The following is a 12,186-nucleotide window of genomic DNA, read 5'->3' on the forward strand; positions in this document are numbered from 1 at the left end:
GTGGTCAGCTCATCTGAACTGGACAGCAGGAAGCCTAGCACAGAATTACTGTCAGTTAGTTAAATTGGGTGCCATTCATCCTATTAAGAATTTACCATCTACAGCTTAAGAAGGCTCTAAGTATGCTTCAGCATGGAAAGCATGGGATTTTTCTGTGTCTCCCAAGCTGAAATATCACAAATTAACAACCTTCTTCTTTGGCCTGTCAGCTTGACGTTGGTGCCCAGGAAGCTGATGGAGCAGCTCATCCTGAGTACCATCACACAACACATGTGGGACAACCAGATGATCAGGCCCAGTCAGCATGGGTTTATGAAAGGCAGGTCCTGCCTGACAAACCTGATCTCCTTCTACAACAGGACAACCTGCTTATTGGATGAGTGAAAGGCTGTGGATGTTGTCTACCTTGACTTTAGTAAGGCCTTTGACACTGTTTCCCACAGCATTCTCCTGGCAAAACTGGCTGCTCGAGGCTTGGATGGGCACACGCTTTGCTGGGTAAAAAACTGTCTGGATGGCCGGGCCCAAAGAGTTGTGGTGAATGGAGTTAAATCCAGTTGGCGGCCGGTCACGAGTGGTGTCCCCAGGGCTCGGTTTTGGGGTCACTCCTGTTTAACATCTTTATTGATGACCTAGACGAGGGGATCAAGTGCACCCTCAGTCAGTTTGCAGATGACACCAAGTTGGGTGGGAGTGTTGATCTGCTCGAGGGTAGGGAGGCTCTGCAGAGAGACCTGGGCAGGCTGGAGCGATGGGCTGAGGCCAACTGGAGGAGTTTCAATAGGGCCAAATGCCGGGTGCTGCACTTGGGCCACAACAACCCCCAGCAGCTCTACAGGCTTGGGGAGGAGTGGCTGGAGAGCTGCCAGTCAGAGAGGGACCTGGGGGTGTTGATTGACAGCCAGCTCCACAGGAGCCAGCAGTATGCCCAGGTGGCCAAGAAGGCCAATGGCATCCTGGCTTGTATCAGCAATAGCGTGGCCAGCAGGGACAGGGAAGGCATCTTACCCCTGTACTTGTGTGGTGGTTTAGTCCCTGCCGGGGTCCGAGACCACGCAGCCGCTGCCCCTCCCCCACAAAGGGAGTGAAATACAAAGCCCCGGGGCTGAGATAAGGAGAGGTTTGATACAACAGTGCAACAGCAACAAAACAAACAACAACAATAACAGTAACAGTAATAACAATGAACAGAGCAAGATATCTACCAATACAGCAGTGAGAGCAGAGAGATTGCATAACACACACACTCACCGATTCTCCCGCTGATGTCAGCATGGTATTGAATAATCCGGCTAGAGCTTCCCCCCCACTGCTGGGGAAACTTAACCCTATCCTAGCTAAACCAGGACAACTTGGCACTGGTGAGGCCGCACCTCGATGTGTTCAGTTTTGGGCCCCTCACTCCAAAAAGGCCATTGAATGACTCGAGCGTGTCCAGAGAAGGGCAACGAAGCTGGTGCAGGGTCTGGAGCACAGGTCTGATGGGGAGCGGCTGAGGGAACTGGGGGGGTTTAGTCTGGAGAAGAGGAGGCTGAGGGGAGACCTCATCGCCCTCTACAACTCCCTGAAAGGAGGGTGCAGAGAGGGGGGATGAGTCTCTTGAACCAAGGAACAAGCGACAGGACAAGAGGGAATGGCCTCAAGCTGCGCCAGGGCAGGGTCAGACTGGCTCTTAGGAAGGATTTCTTTCCAGAAGGGGTTGTTGGGCGTTGGAATGGGCTGCCCAGGGCAGGGGTGGAGTCCCCATCCCTGGAGGGGTTGAAGAGTCGGGTTGACCCAGCGCTGAGGGATCTGGTGGAGTTGAGAATGGTCAGTGTGAGGTTAATGGTTGGACTGGAGGATCTTCAAGGTCTTTTCCAACCTTGATGATTCTGTGATTCTGTGATGTCTGTGCTGTCTTTATTCTGAGCAATGTATATGCCTGCAGCTGCCATGTTTTAAGAACCTACCCTGCTGCCAGGCAGAAGATAATCCAGGTGCACAGCTTTGCAAAGAGCAGCTAGTATTCTCTGCATGTGCCATTGTTGTATCCTGTACAATACTGATCAAAATCACACTCATTACTTCTTTTTGCAGTGTTTTGTTCAGGTAACAAAGACATGCCGGGTAGTCCAGAACAAAATATATAAGCAATTTCTGTCACATTTGGAAGAGGCAAAATTTTACACAAAGCACTAAGGAATAAAGTGCATGACTGTAAATAGCACAACAGAAAGAATCCTCCTAAAGGACTCTGTCACCTCTGATTATCAGATGCCCATTCTCTTCTGATGGTGGGCTGTGATTTTTTTTTTTTAGGAGACTGTATTGAGTAAGGCCAATTCTGTGTTTGCTCTGGTTCATGGACTGACCTCCCCCAGATAGGAGCTCTCCCATAAGCTACAGAATAGCAATGGGAAGGTATGGAAAGAGGTGGGACATGGGCTCAGGACTCCTGTACTGATATTCCCTCTTTGTCAAAATTCCCTGCATCTTTGGCCTGTTTCTCCATAACTGCTCAGTCTGCTTTTGAAGCCCATTTTTCTTAACACCTTCCTTGATAAGATTTCCCAGGTCCCTCAAGTTCTTTCATTTACTTGATCTCTGCTCACATGGCTATTCCCATGGTCACTTCTAACAGCAAGTCCATCTGTTTTTCTTTCAATTCCCCTCTGAATGAAGATTTATAATGCTTTGGGGCATTTGCAGGAGCATCTCTGGTGTGTCTCTCTCATTTCAAACACTGGGTAGTCCTGCAAAAAATAAGGGGAAAACTGATAGGGGGTCTGTCCTGCAGAGCAAATATTTACTACTTCATATTCTTTCTGTGTGAGAAGAGGAAAAATCTGTCTTTTCTTCAGACAGAGTTCACTCTGTGTTTCTGCCCATTCATTTGGCTTCTTGATGTTTGCTAAAAAGCAGCTGATGGGCCTCTCTGTCTCACAGTAAAAGCATTGCGATTAAATGGGGAAGAGAAGTTCCCGTGGATTTGAGAAGGCAAAGGTGCACAGTCACAGTGTCACAGAGCAGAGCATCCTTAGGTGGACTGCCAGATGATTTGCAGGTTGTGGTTACACTAGAGGCTGTGAACTTTGGCAGGTTCATGAGTGAAAAATGAGATAGCTCATCTAGGCACCAAGGGAAAGCATGCTGACAGGCTGAAAAATGTGCTGCCCTAATGATTAACGGGTTAAAGACATGCTCGTGTAAATTATTGTATGCCTAGAAATCTGATTGACCTCAGACTTAGTGAAAAGCTGCCATATGCTCTTCCACAAAATAAAAGCAAATACAAATTCACTTCACCTAGCAACACCTACAGTCTTTCATTACACCTGTGCACCTGCCAGCCAGCAGTTCCTTCCTCTGTGCTGGTGATACGCATTATGAAGAGGTAAAAATGGATTGGTGCCTTCTCCAGCTTTACTTTTAGGTATGTCTAGCTGGCTGGAAATTGATTCTGCAAGGCTTTAAAGAAGTGAATGATGCCTTAGGTGACATACATCTCTCCAGACCTTTTAGCCTAATGTCTTATCTAATCAATTTTGTGTCTGTTGAACTATATAGGCCTGTTCGAACAATTAAAGTGGTGTATGGTAAACAGCTGCTTTGTGGTATAGAGACTGAAACAGTAATAGAACAGGTATTAACTGAGAGTGGTCTGAAAATTAGTCATTCTGGAAGAATTGAAATGAAGGCAGAGGAACCTGCTGAATATCAGGCAACTGCAAAAGCTCACCTAGTCTGCATTACAAATGCAGTGGAGAAGAATTTGTTATGAACAGAAAGCAAGCATTCACCAGTGTGGCTTTGTTGTGGGAGACCAAATTGAGAGGCAGATGACTTGAGCCACACACAGAAATGTGCAGGTCAATAGAGCAAACACAGCTGTTTCCCCACAAGGGCAGTAACAGAAGATCACTTATTCATCAGTTTGGAGATAACATCAGCTGAGAACATCACTTGTGAGCTCTTCCACTAAGCAGACAATAAATGCAGTATTATTTAGATGGCTCTGCAACTAAAAGGAGAAAAACTTAACTGGACCTTACTAAAGGTGGGGTCCTGTAACATCACCAGTAGAACATGTGCAGGGAAACCATCGCCCCAACAGGGTTGCTAGAAGAAGGGTGGATGAACTGCATGCAGCAAATACACAACCTCTATGTCGTGAAGTAAGGAGTTGTGGTTATTAATTACTTAGTAGAGAATGGCTGAGATTCTTCTGAATCGGGGTAGTACACACTGCATGATGACAAAAAAAAGAGCAGTACTCCTGCCCACCCCCAAACATGTTAAATTTTTCATAAAAGTAATTTTTAATATAGTCACTTATATGCTGCATTGCAACAAAAGCTGTATTTGAAAAGAAGCATTTTCTAATATTTATGAAGCTCATTTGTACCTTTGTTGCTTGGGGAAAAGAAGGCAACTTTGCAGCCTTATTGGACCTGGGAGTTTTAGGGAAGGCTCCATGAGATGCTCATATAATGTCTCTGTCTGTAGTGACTTCAGATAATCATTATCCCTTGAATTACCAAGACATCGGTATCTTTTACTAAGACAGAGAATGTCTTTGTTACACAAAAGAATCTTCTTCTAGGACTGACCTTGCCTGATGCTACTCACAAATGGGGCTGGTGACAAAGGGCACCTTGAGAGCCCCCTAAAGGCACTCAGAAAGTGAGGCGAGGAAACAAGTGGATTCATGAAAAATTCAGTTTCATGTTATAATCATTCCTCTGACTTGGCTGATTTCCATTTATCGCAAGTTAGGGTTGAAGCTAACTTCAAAGGCATGATAATCATAGCAAAGTTTATTATTTCTTTTCTTTCTGGGTGGTCAGCCATCTTCACAGACACCTTACTAACCAGCCATATAGTTTTATCCCCAAAGTGAACTTTCATGCACTATGAAGGACTGGTGTTGCTTCATACAGTGGATGAAGTTTCAAGGAAGGAGAACAAATTACTTTTTATGGCATATAAAGGACCCTTTTGCCTTGTAGAATTAAAAGAGTGATCTCCTCACTGGACCAGAAGCCATAATTTGCTCAGAATTCTACCTGTGTCTCTAGGAGGAATTACGTGAAGGTTATTTAGGAACTGTAGAAATCAATGCCTTGACATGAGATTTCTTGGCCAAGACTTATACTGGTAAAGGAAATGGAAAACACAGTTTTAAGCTAGTAGTCAAGTGGAACACGTGCCCAAACACAGTAACAGTGAATCCACTGGGACTTCAGTTGACCATTGATGAAACCTATGACTGTGCTTGCAACAGATGCCAATTCTAAATGTCCAAAATGGTTGCATGAGTTCAGTCAACTCAGTGTGACTATAGGAAACTTTAGGACTCTTCCTTTTTTTTTTTTTTTTTTAATGGATAGTGGTTCTTGAATAGATTATAAATAACCATTGAACTCAGGTTTGATGAATGACCAAAAGAAATGACACCAAGTATGTTGGTAGTATCAGTTGGTTCTCATTCTACCAGAGAGAGGCAGCTTACCAAAGCATTGAAGTAATTCATCCTATAGATCCAAATAGGAAAGAATTTACAGTCAAAAGCTATGACTTCCTTCTGGCCTAGAGAAAGGCACAATTCTTCAAATCAGTGTCAGCAGTGTTCTGTGCATGATGCAGTTTCAGACCTTGTTGGGACTTTGAAGAGACTGATCCATAAAGGGCTGTTAGAAGAAAGCAACAGCAAACGGGTGCAGAGACGCACATATACAGAGTCGTTCTCTGCACAGCTGAGTAGAGACAGCATTAAACACCTCCCAGAAAAGACATTTCGATCAGATTTTGATTATGCAAGACACTATATGTGAATTATGCTACGTGAAAACACTGAGCTTGTAGGATAACCATTGGCTCTATTATTAGCTTTAATAATTGGACAATTAATTATGTATTATTTAGTATTAAATTTATAATTAAATTAATAAAAAGAGCCCTATCTTAAGCTTTTAGATACTTCACCATAACAGTTATTGTGCAGTATGATGACCTCTCAAGAACATTAAAATATCATTTACTCAGTCAGAATTTCTGCCAATAGTTCCTTCACTGTTAGTACACACGGCACCCTGGGCCATTGTACCCAATGGATTTCTCCACATTATATTTGTTACAAATGAAGAACAAACCAATTATGGCACTAAGTCTAGACTAGGTGGCCATGATGGTTTTTTCGTATCATGGCTGTAGCTAAAGACAGCAGCATACAGAGTCCAGTACAAAATACCATCTAACAGCACTGACAATTAGCTCTCACTCTACCTGTACCATTGCCTTTGTCTGTCCAGAGACCACCTCTTTCCACAAAATCTTAATAGGAACCTAAAAAATGTTCAAATGGAGTCACTTTCCAAATGATCATGCAGTTCTAAATCCTTTGTATAATAAACTATGTAAATTTAAGCCACATTCAGGGAAGTAATCCTGATCCAGCTAAGGGATGCTTCCCATTGGAAGTCTAGATATTTCACTTCGGAAGGGCTGTGTTTGCCAGCCACACTTGTATTTAACAAGATTTATTTTCCCCAAAGACATGCTGACTAGTGGACCTTTTTTATTAGTATGATCCATGTCAGGTCACATCTCTTGTCGCAGATCGTGTCTTATTTCTAGTTGGGATTCAACTGACCTTTAGTTTCATTGGTCCTTACTTGGCCTTGCTCTATTAGATTTAAAAGTCCAGATGAAGTACTCATCGTTTTTCTCCATACAATATTTATGCACACTGATCAAATTATTTCTTGGTCTTATCTCGATAATTTAAACAGAGTGGGTTTTCAGTCATAAGATATGTTTTCTGCTTTATTTCTGTATCTTGCCCATTTACTCATCCTTCTGTTTGGCATATATTCAGTATTGCTTTAACAGCCTCCGCACAGCCAGACAATGAAAAAAGTCCCACATTTACATACTCTTATTACTTCCTCATTTATACGTGCACAAGTTACATTAGCCTTCCTTGCCACAGTGTGCAATGGAAAGGTCACATTAAGTTGGCAGTAATACTTTGCAGGATGCGGTACCCTTTCTGTGCTTGTGGCTTGAATTTCTTATGCCTTGATGTGTAAGTCTGAATTTCACTGTATTAAACACAGATGTTTGAGAGCAATCTGAGGGAAATGCTTTGTCCTGATAATTATTTACCATTACCGTATTCCATGCATTTTCTGCAAATTTTCCCAGCAGCACTTTTGTATTTTCTGCTAGAGTATTGATGAACATATTGGGTAACAGTAAGTGGTTTACTGAGGCTGGAGGAATTCTCCATAAACTGATCATCTGTTTCTGTTGGTATCTGTTTTTACAAATCTGTTGGGCAATTCTTGGTCCATGAATGGATGCTTTACATTACATGTAAAGCTCAGATATTTCACTTTTAAAGGGATGTGCTTGTCAACCAAACTTGGATTTAATAAGATCTGTATTCCTCGAAGCTTTACTGACTGGCAGCAATTATGTTTCTGTCCTATAATCTTGTATTAATTGATCCTCAACCCAAAATTCTTGTTTTCCCATTGTTTTTCCTGGGATTGATGTCAGGCTAACCAGCCTTTGGTTACAGAGGACATCCCTTTGCCTTTTACAATATTGTCTTTGCTTGGCAGCTGCTGCAGCCATCAGAGGCAGACTCTGGAGCAGCCACTGAAATACAAGTCTCTGTAAGAGGGTTTAGCTCTGATTCATGCCCTACATGGACTGACATGGAGGGAACCTTCACGCACACTGTTGGGAGTGCATTACACGTGCATGGGTACCAGAAAGGTGGATTGGGATTGCTGTGGAATAATATCAGATAGCATACTGACTTCATTCAAAGCCAGTGGCATTTGTATGCGTGTATCATAAATCTACTGTATTAGAGCTCTTTTCATTGCTTGTGGAGTGCTGTGATGAACTGTCTGGTTCTGCCAGCCTTTTAGATCCAATTTAAATTGCTTGGGCTGTTCTCTAATCTCTTTTTAAGGACCTTCTACCTCCGTTAATGGCACATTATGGCTCCAAAACAAGTGCCCTTGGGATAAGAATGTCCAGGCTTTTTTTCTGATAGCAATGGCAATAACATATCATTCATTTAGCTTTCCCTGCTCCTCCTTAGCTGTCTCTTTAGCTTGTCATCCTCTTTAGCTATCTCTTACAGCCTTAGGTCATGAGGATCTAGCATACATGACACCTTCCAATTTTAATATGTTCAAGAAATTTCTTAATATGTTGCCCGGTGATATTTTCTTCTTTGTTCTCCAGTTTTTTTAATGTTCTACTTTCAATTAATATACTACTTGTGTTTCACAGCCTTGTTTGAATGGCTGTTGGATTAATGCTTTTAGAGCACACCATAATAAATACTGCAGTTTGAGCTTTATTTATATGATGAGGATAGCAACATATCATTACCCCTCAATTAATGAGCTTTTATTTTAATGAACAGAGCCAAATTTCTGAATTGATAGTGGGTTTATCATGCATGCAGTACAGTCATTCAGTCCTTTCCTCTAGCTTGTCCATGGATTTTCTCCATTCTGTTGGGTACAGAGACTTCCGTCATCACTGGCCTACACTTGTACATCACTGGGGCAGAGACTAGTCAGAAGCGTGATTGATTTTGTACAGCATTATATTTCACATCTAGGGATTCTCCACAAGACATTATTTTTCATTTTGCTACCATGATTTTCGTCCTGATTACAAGAAACTGCATTAATGCTCACAGTATTTGTAAGGAGGGGAGAGATGCTGTCACTCCAGCCATTTTTCTCCAGAAAAAATCTACTGCAGTCAGTAGATCAGATTAAGTCTGTTTGGGATGGCACTGAACTGGGACCAAGGCTATTCCACATGCCTTAACTGCTGAAGTTTCTTGTAGGAAGGGTTCTTCTGGACTCTAGGGAACTAATAGTAAAATATCATACTCTGGGCCATGCAAAAGCTGTACCATCATACAGCTGGATCTTAATTTAAAACAGAAGAAGGAGAAAATGTTAGAGGAAAAAACTCTTTTGTCATCTCTCTTCTCCCCTGGAGTTAGTCGCGCTCACTAATAGCATTTAATTGAAGCGACACCATCCAAACAAGCATTCTGACAGACTCAAAATTAAGTGTTTCCCCTTTTCCCATTAAAAAGTAATTACAATTAAAAATGAAATTGTGACTTGAAGGTCACATTTTTAAGTCTGACTTTAAAAAAACATATTTGCACTAAATTTCAGTTGACTGGATTTCACGTGATGTTTTCCTATGTAAATCTTTGGTTTCAGAAAATCCTGTAGTTGAGATGTATGCAGAGGATGTTCCCACTGTTTATTTCCTCATGTATCATGTGGATCCAGTCAAGGCCAAGCACATGAAAACTTTCTTGCTATATTTTCCAGTCACATCACACTTAGCAAAATCATTATCCTTTATCATAGCAAGTTTAAGTGATGTGCTGTTAGCTTTGCATTAAGGGTTGACCCAGCGCTGAGGGATCTGGTGGAGTTGAGAACGGTCAGTGTGAGGTTAATGGTTGGACTAGAGGATCTTTTAGGTCTTTTCCAACCTCGATGATTCTGTGATTCTGTAAGCAGTATAAGCTCAGGACTTGCATTCTATAGACACTTAGAACAGCAGGTGTGCACATCGTCAGCAGAAGTTTTGGAGGACCTTCAGGAAATTAAATATCCTGGTCCCATCCTTACTGTGTCCTGTGACCTCAGTCTGAAAAACCAGCCATGCAATGCCAAAATGCTGTAAGATCATTTCTTGATTCCTTTGGGAACCTCTATGACTCAGCAGACAGGTCTTTCTGAAGCATTTTAGACCCAGTTTTGTAATGGCATTTAGGGAGTTGCAAACACCAGTAAATATCTAATGGGATTTTCTAAATTATGTCAGTTAGACCCGACTTGTGTAGACTGTTGCAAAACCCACTAGGCTTGTGTTTTTGAGTTCTTTCTGGACATCCTTATAACATAGTACTGTAGTAAATCTGACCCTAAATCCGATTAGTCCCATTTTATATCAAATCCCATTTTGAAATGCATGCCTTTGACATTTTTGGTTTAAGTGACTTGCTCTCACTGTTGTAGCAGCTATTGCTTTGTTACTTCTGTCACCTTTCACTGTCAAGAAAGCATCAAAGCTGCTGCAGTTTTGAATCAGCAAATCAGTGTCCCTTGGTCGCTGGCTAGAAAGCCACATAAGCTAACCCATCGAGCCTGGTTACAGGCAGTCCAGCCAGTCCTTGTTGTAGGAAACTCCATCAGTTTCCAAGCAGACTGAGCACTCACAGCATAGCCTGAGACAAAGGAAGCACAAAGCATCTTCCACTGAGCAGCAAGTGAGGTGTTTCCAACACAGTCCATCTGAGTTCCACCCTCTGCCAATTCCTGCAAATTTCTATTGGAGAACCTGCTTCTCTCTGACAGAGAAAAAGCAAAATGTACGCATGGATGCCCACGTCAGCACTCGAGCAGAGGGCCCTGGTCAATGGAAGAGGGCAAGAGAACCATCTCTCAGCTGCCTGGGGATCTCCTATCCACGATGGAAGCAGAACCAAACCAATTACCAGTTAAAATATGCCAATCAGCACATCTTGTCATGGCAGCTTGATGTCCTGTACTTCTCTGGAGACCTGAATAAAGTCAGTCAGCTTTGCAGGGAAAGGGGTCTCTGCTTCTGTGAGAATATGTCACCTCCTTCCCACAGATCACTACATGTGTCATAAACAGTTAAATAATCCTGCACTTTCACTTCTTTTCAAATGGAAGTCAGAATGACTGTCTAAGAGCTATCATCACCACCTCTGGACCTCTCTAATCTGCCTTTTATTCTTCTTTTCTGATCAAGTGACTAGAACTAACTGCATTTTCCAGGGGAAACTGTACTATCGATGTACATATTGGCACCGTATTTTCAGTGCCATTTTCTTTCTTACTTTCATATCCTAATATTTTGTTTGCTCTTTCAACTGTGTAATGCACAGAGTGTTTTTACTAAGCTGCCTGCTATAATGAATGAGTCTTTGTCTTGAGTGGTTAGTTAATTTAGTTTCCAATAAAGCTTATGAATAGCTTCAATTATTACTTCTAACATATGGCACATTGTCATATGCATTTAGCCTTCAGTTGTGCTGTCCATTGACCTACCTTGCTTTACGAGGATGTCATTCAGCTCTTATCAAAGCATAACAACTTTGAATGTTGTTGTGTTATTCTCAGCCTTTCTACAGGCCTTCCTGAGTCTTGAACTAACTCTTTCTTTCATCCTGTTTTTCAAGTCACTGGTAGATCTAGCATTTCACCAGAGCTGGGATGTCCACCCCATGTTGCCAGAATTCCTTTGCAGTATTGTCACTGAATCTCTGGCTGACTATCAATGCTCTCTCTCTTCAACTCTTTGACACCAGCCCTTCTTCCAGGGTTTATCTCCCTTTGTTCATCTGCACTGTTACCAACCTGACAGTTTCAGTCCTGGAGTAAAGCCCAGCCCTTGTACAGTAGGTGATGACTAGTCTTCGTTATTTTAGCATGAAGTGCCCAGTATCCCAACTACAGACCAGGCACTCCTTGGGCACAGGACTGGACACGTGCAACAGAAAGACATGCCATTTTTTTGTGAGGTGTTTACAGTGAGAATCCCAGCTCTGTTCCTGGGTCACTTTCAACCTCTCCACCTGGGTTACCCTTATAGTGATAAATAGTATTAACAGTCGCTTCTTCAGAGCAGAAAACCAATAGAAATCAGGCATCTTAGGTGGAATGTGGCGTACAGTAATGAATCACATCCCCCGCTGGCTGAAGAACTCTGTTCTGAATGGCCTTCAGAAAAAGGTGAGATTGATGGTGTTGGCATATCCTGCCATGTTGGTTTTAAAAAAAACCATCAGCACGACATGTTGCCGCCATTGGTGTATAATGGGCAGCAGGGGAGGAGGAGAGATTATAGAGCAAAAGGAGAGTTCAGCTCCTGCCAGCAAGAAGAATGCTGTGGGCAGAAGAGCTGGGTGCAATTCATCTTTCCCCACCTCATGCTTCTGGAAACAGGTATTAGTGACTCAGGGGGCTAGTGCCTTCCTGCCTGCTCAGGTCCTTCATGTCTGAACTGGTTGATACTGTGATGATGGCCTTTGGGAGAGCCTAAGAGTTGGCCCTACATGAAAAACAGGCAGAACGAGATAATCCAAAGTAGAGAATGCAGCAGGAATTAAAC

The 12,186-nt window shown here is 42.5% G+C and overlaps 1 protein-coding gene across 3 annotated transcripts in view; it reads left to right on the forward strand.

Moving 5' to 3' along the window:
• The window catches only part of CASR (calcium sensing receptor), an 82,179-nt gene that overhangs the window by 52,653 nt on the left and 17,340 nt on the right, over positions 1-12,186 (forward strand). The window lies entirely within an intron of this gene.

This window comes from Strix aluco, chromosome 2 (assembly GCF_031877795.1).
Source record: "Strix aluco isolate bStrAlu1 chromosome 2, bStrAlu1.hap1, whole genome shotgun sequence".
Lineage (NCBI taxonomy): Eukaryota > Metazoa > Chordata > Aves > Strigiformes > Strigidae > Strix > Strix aluco.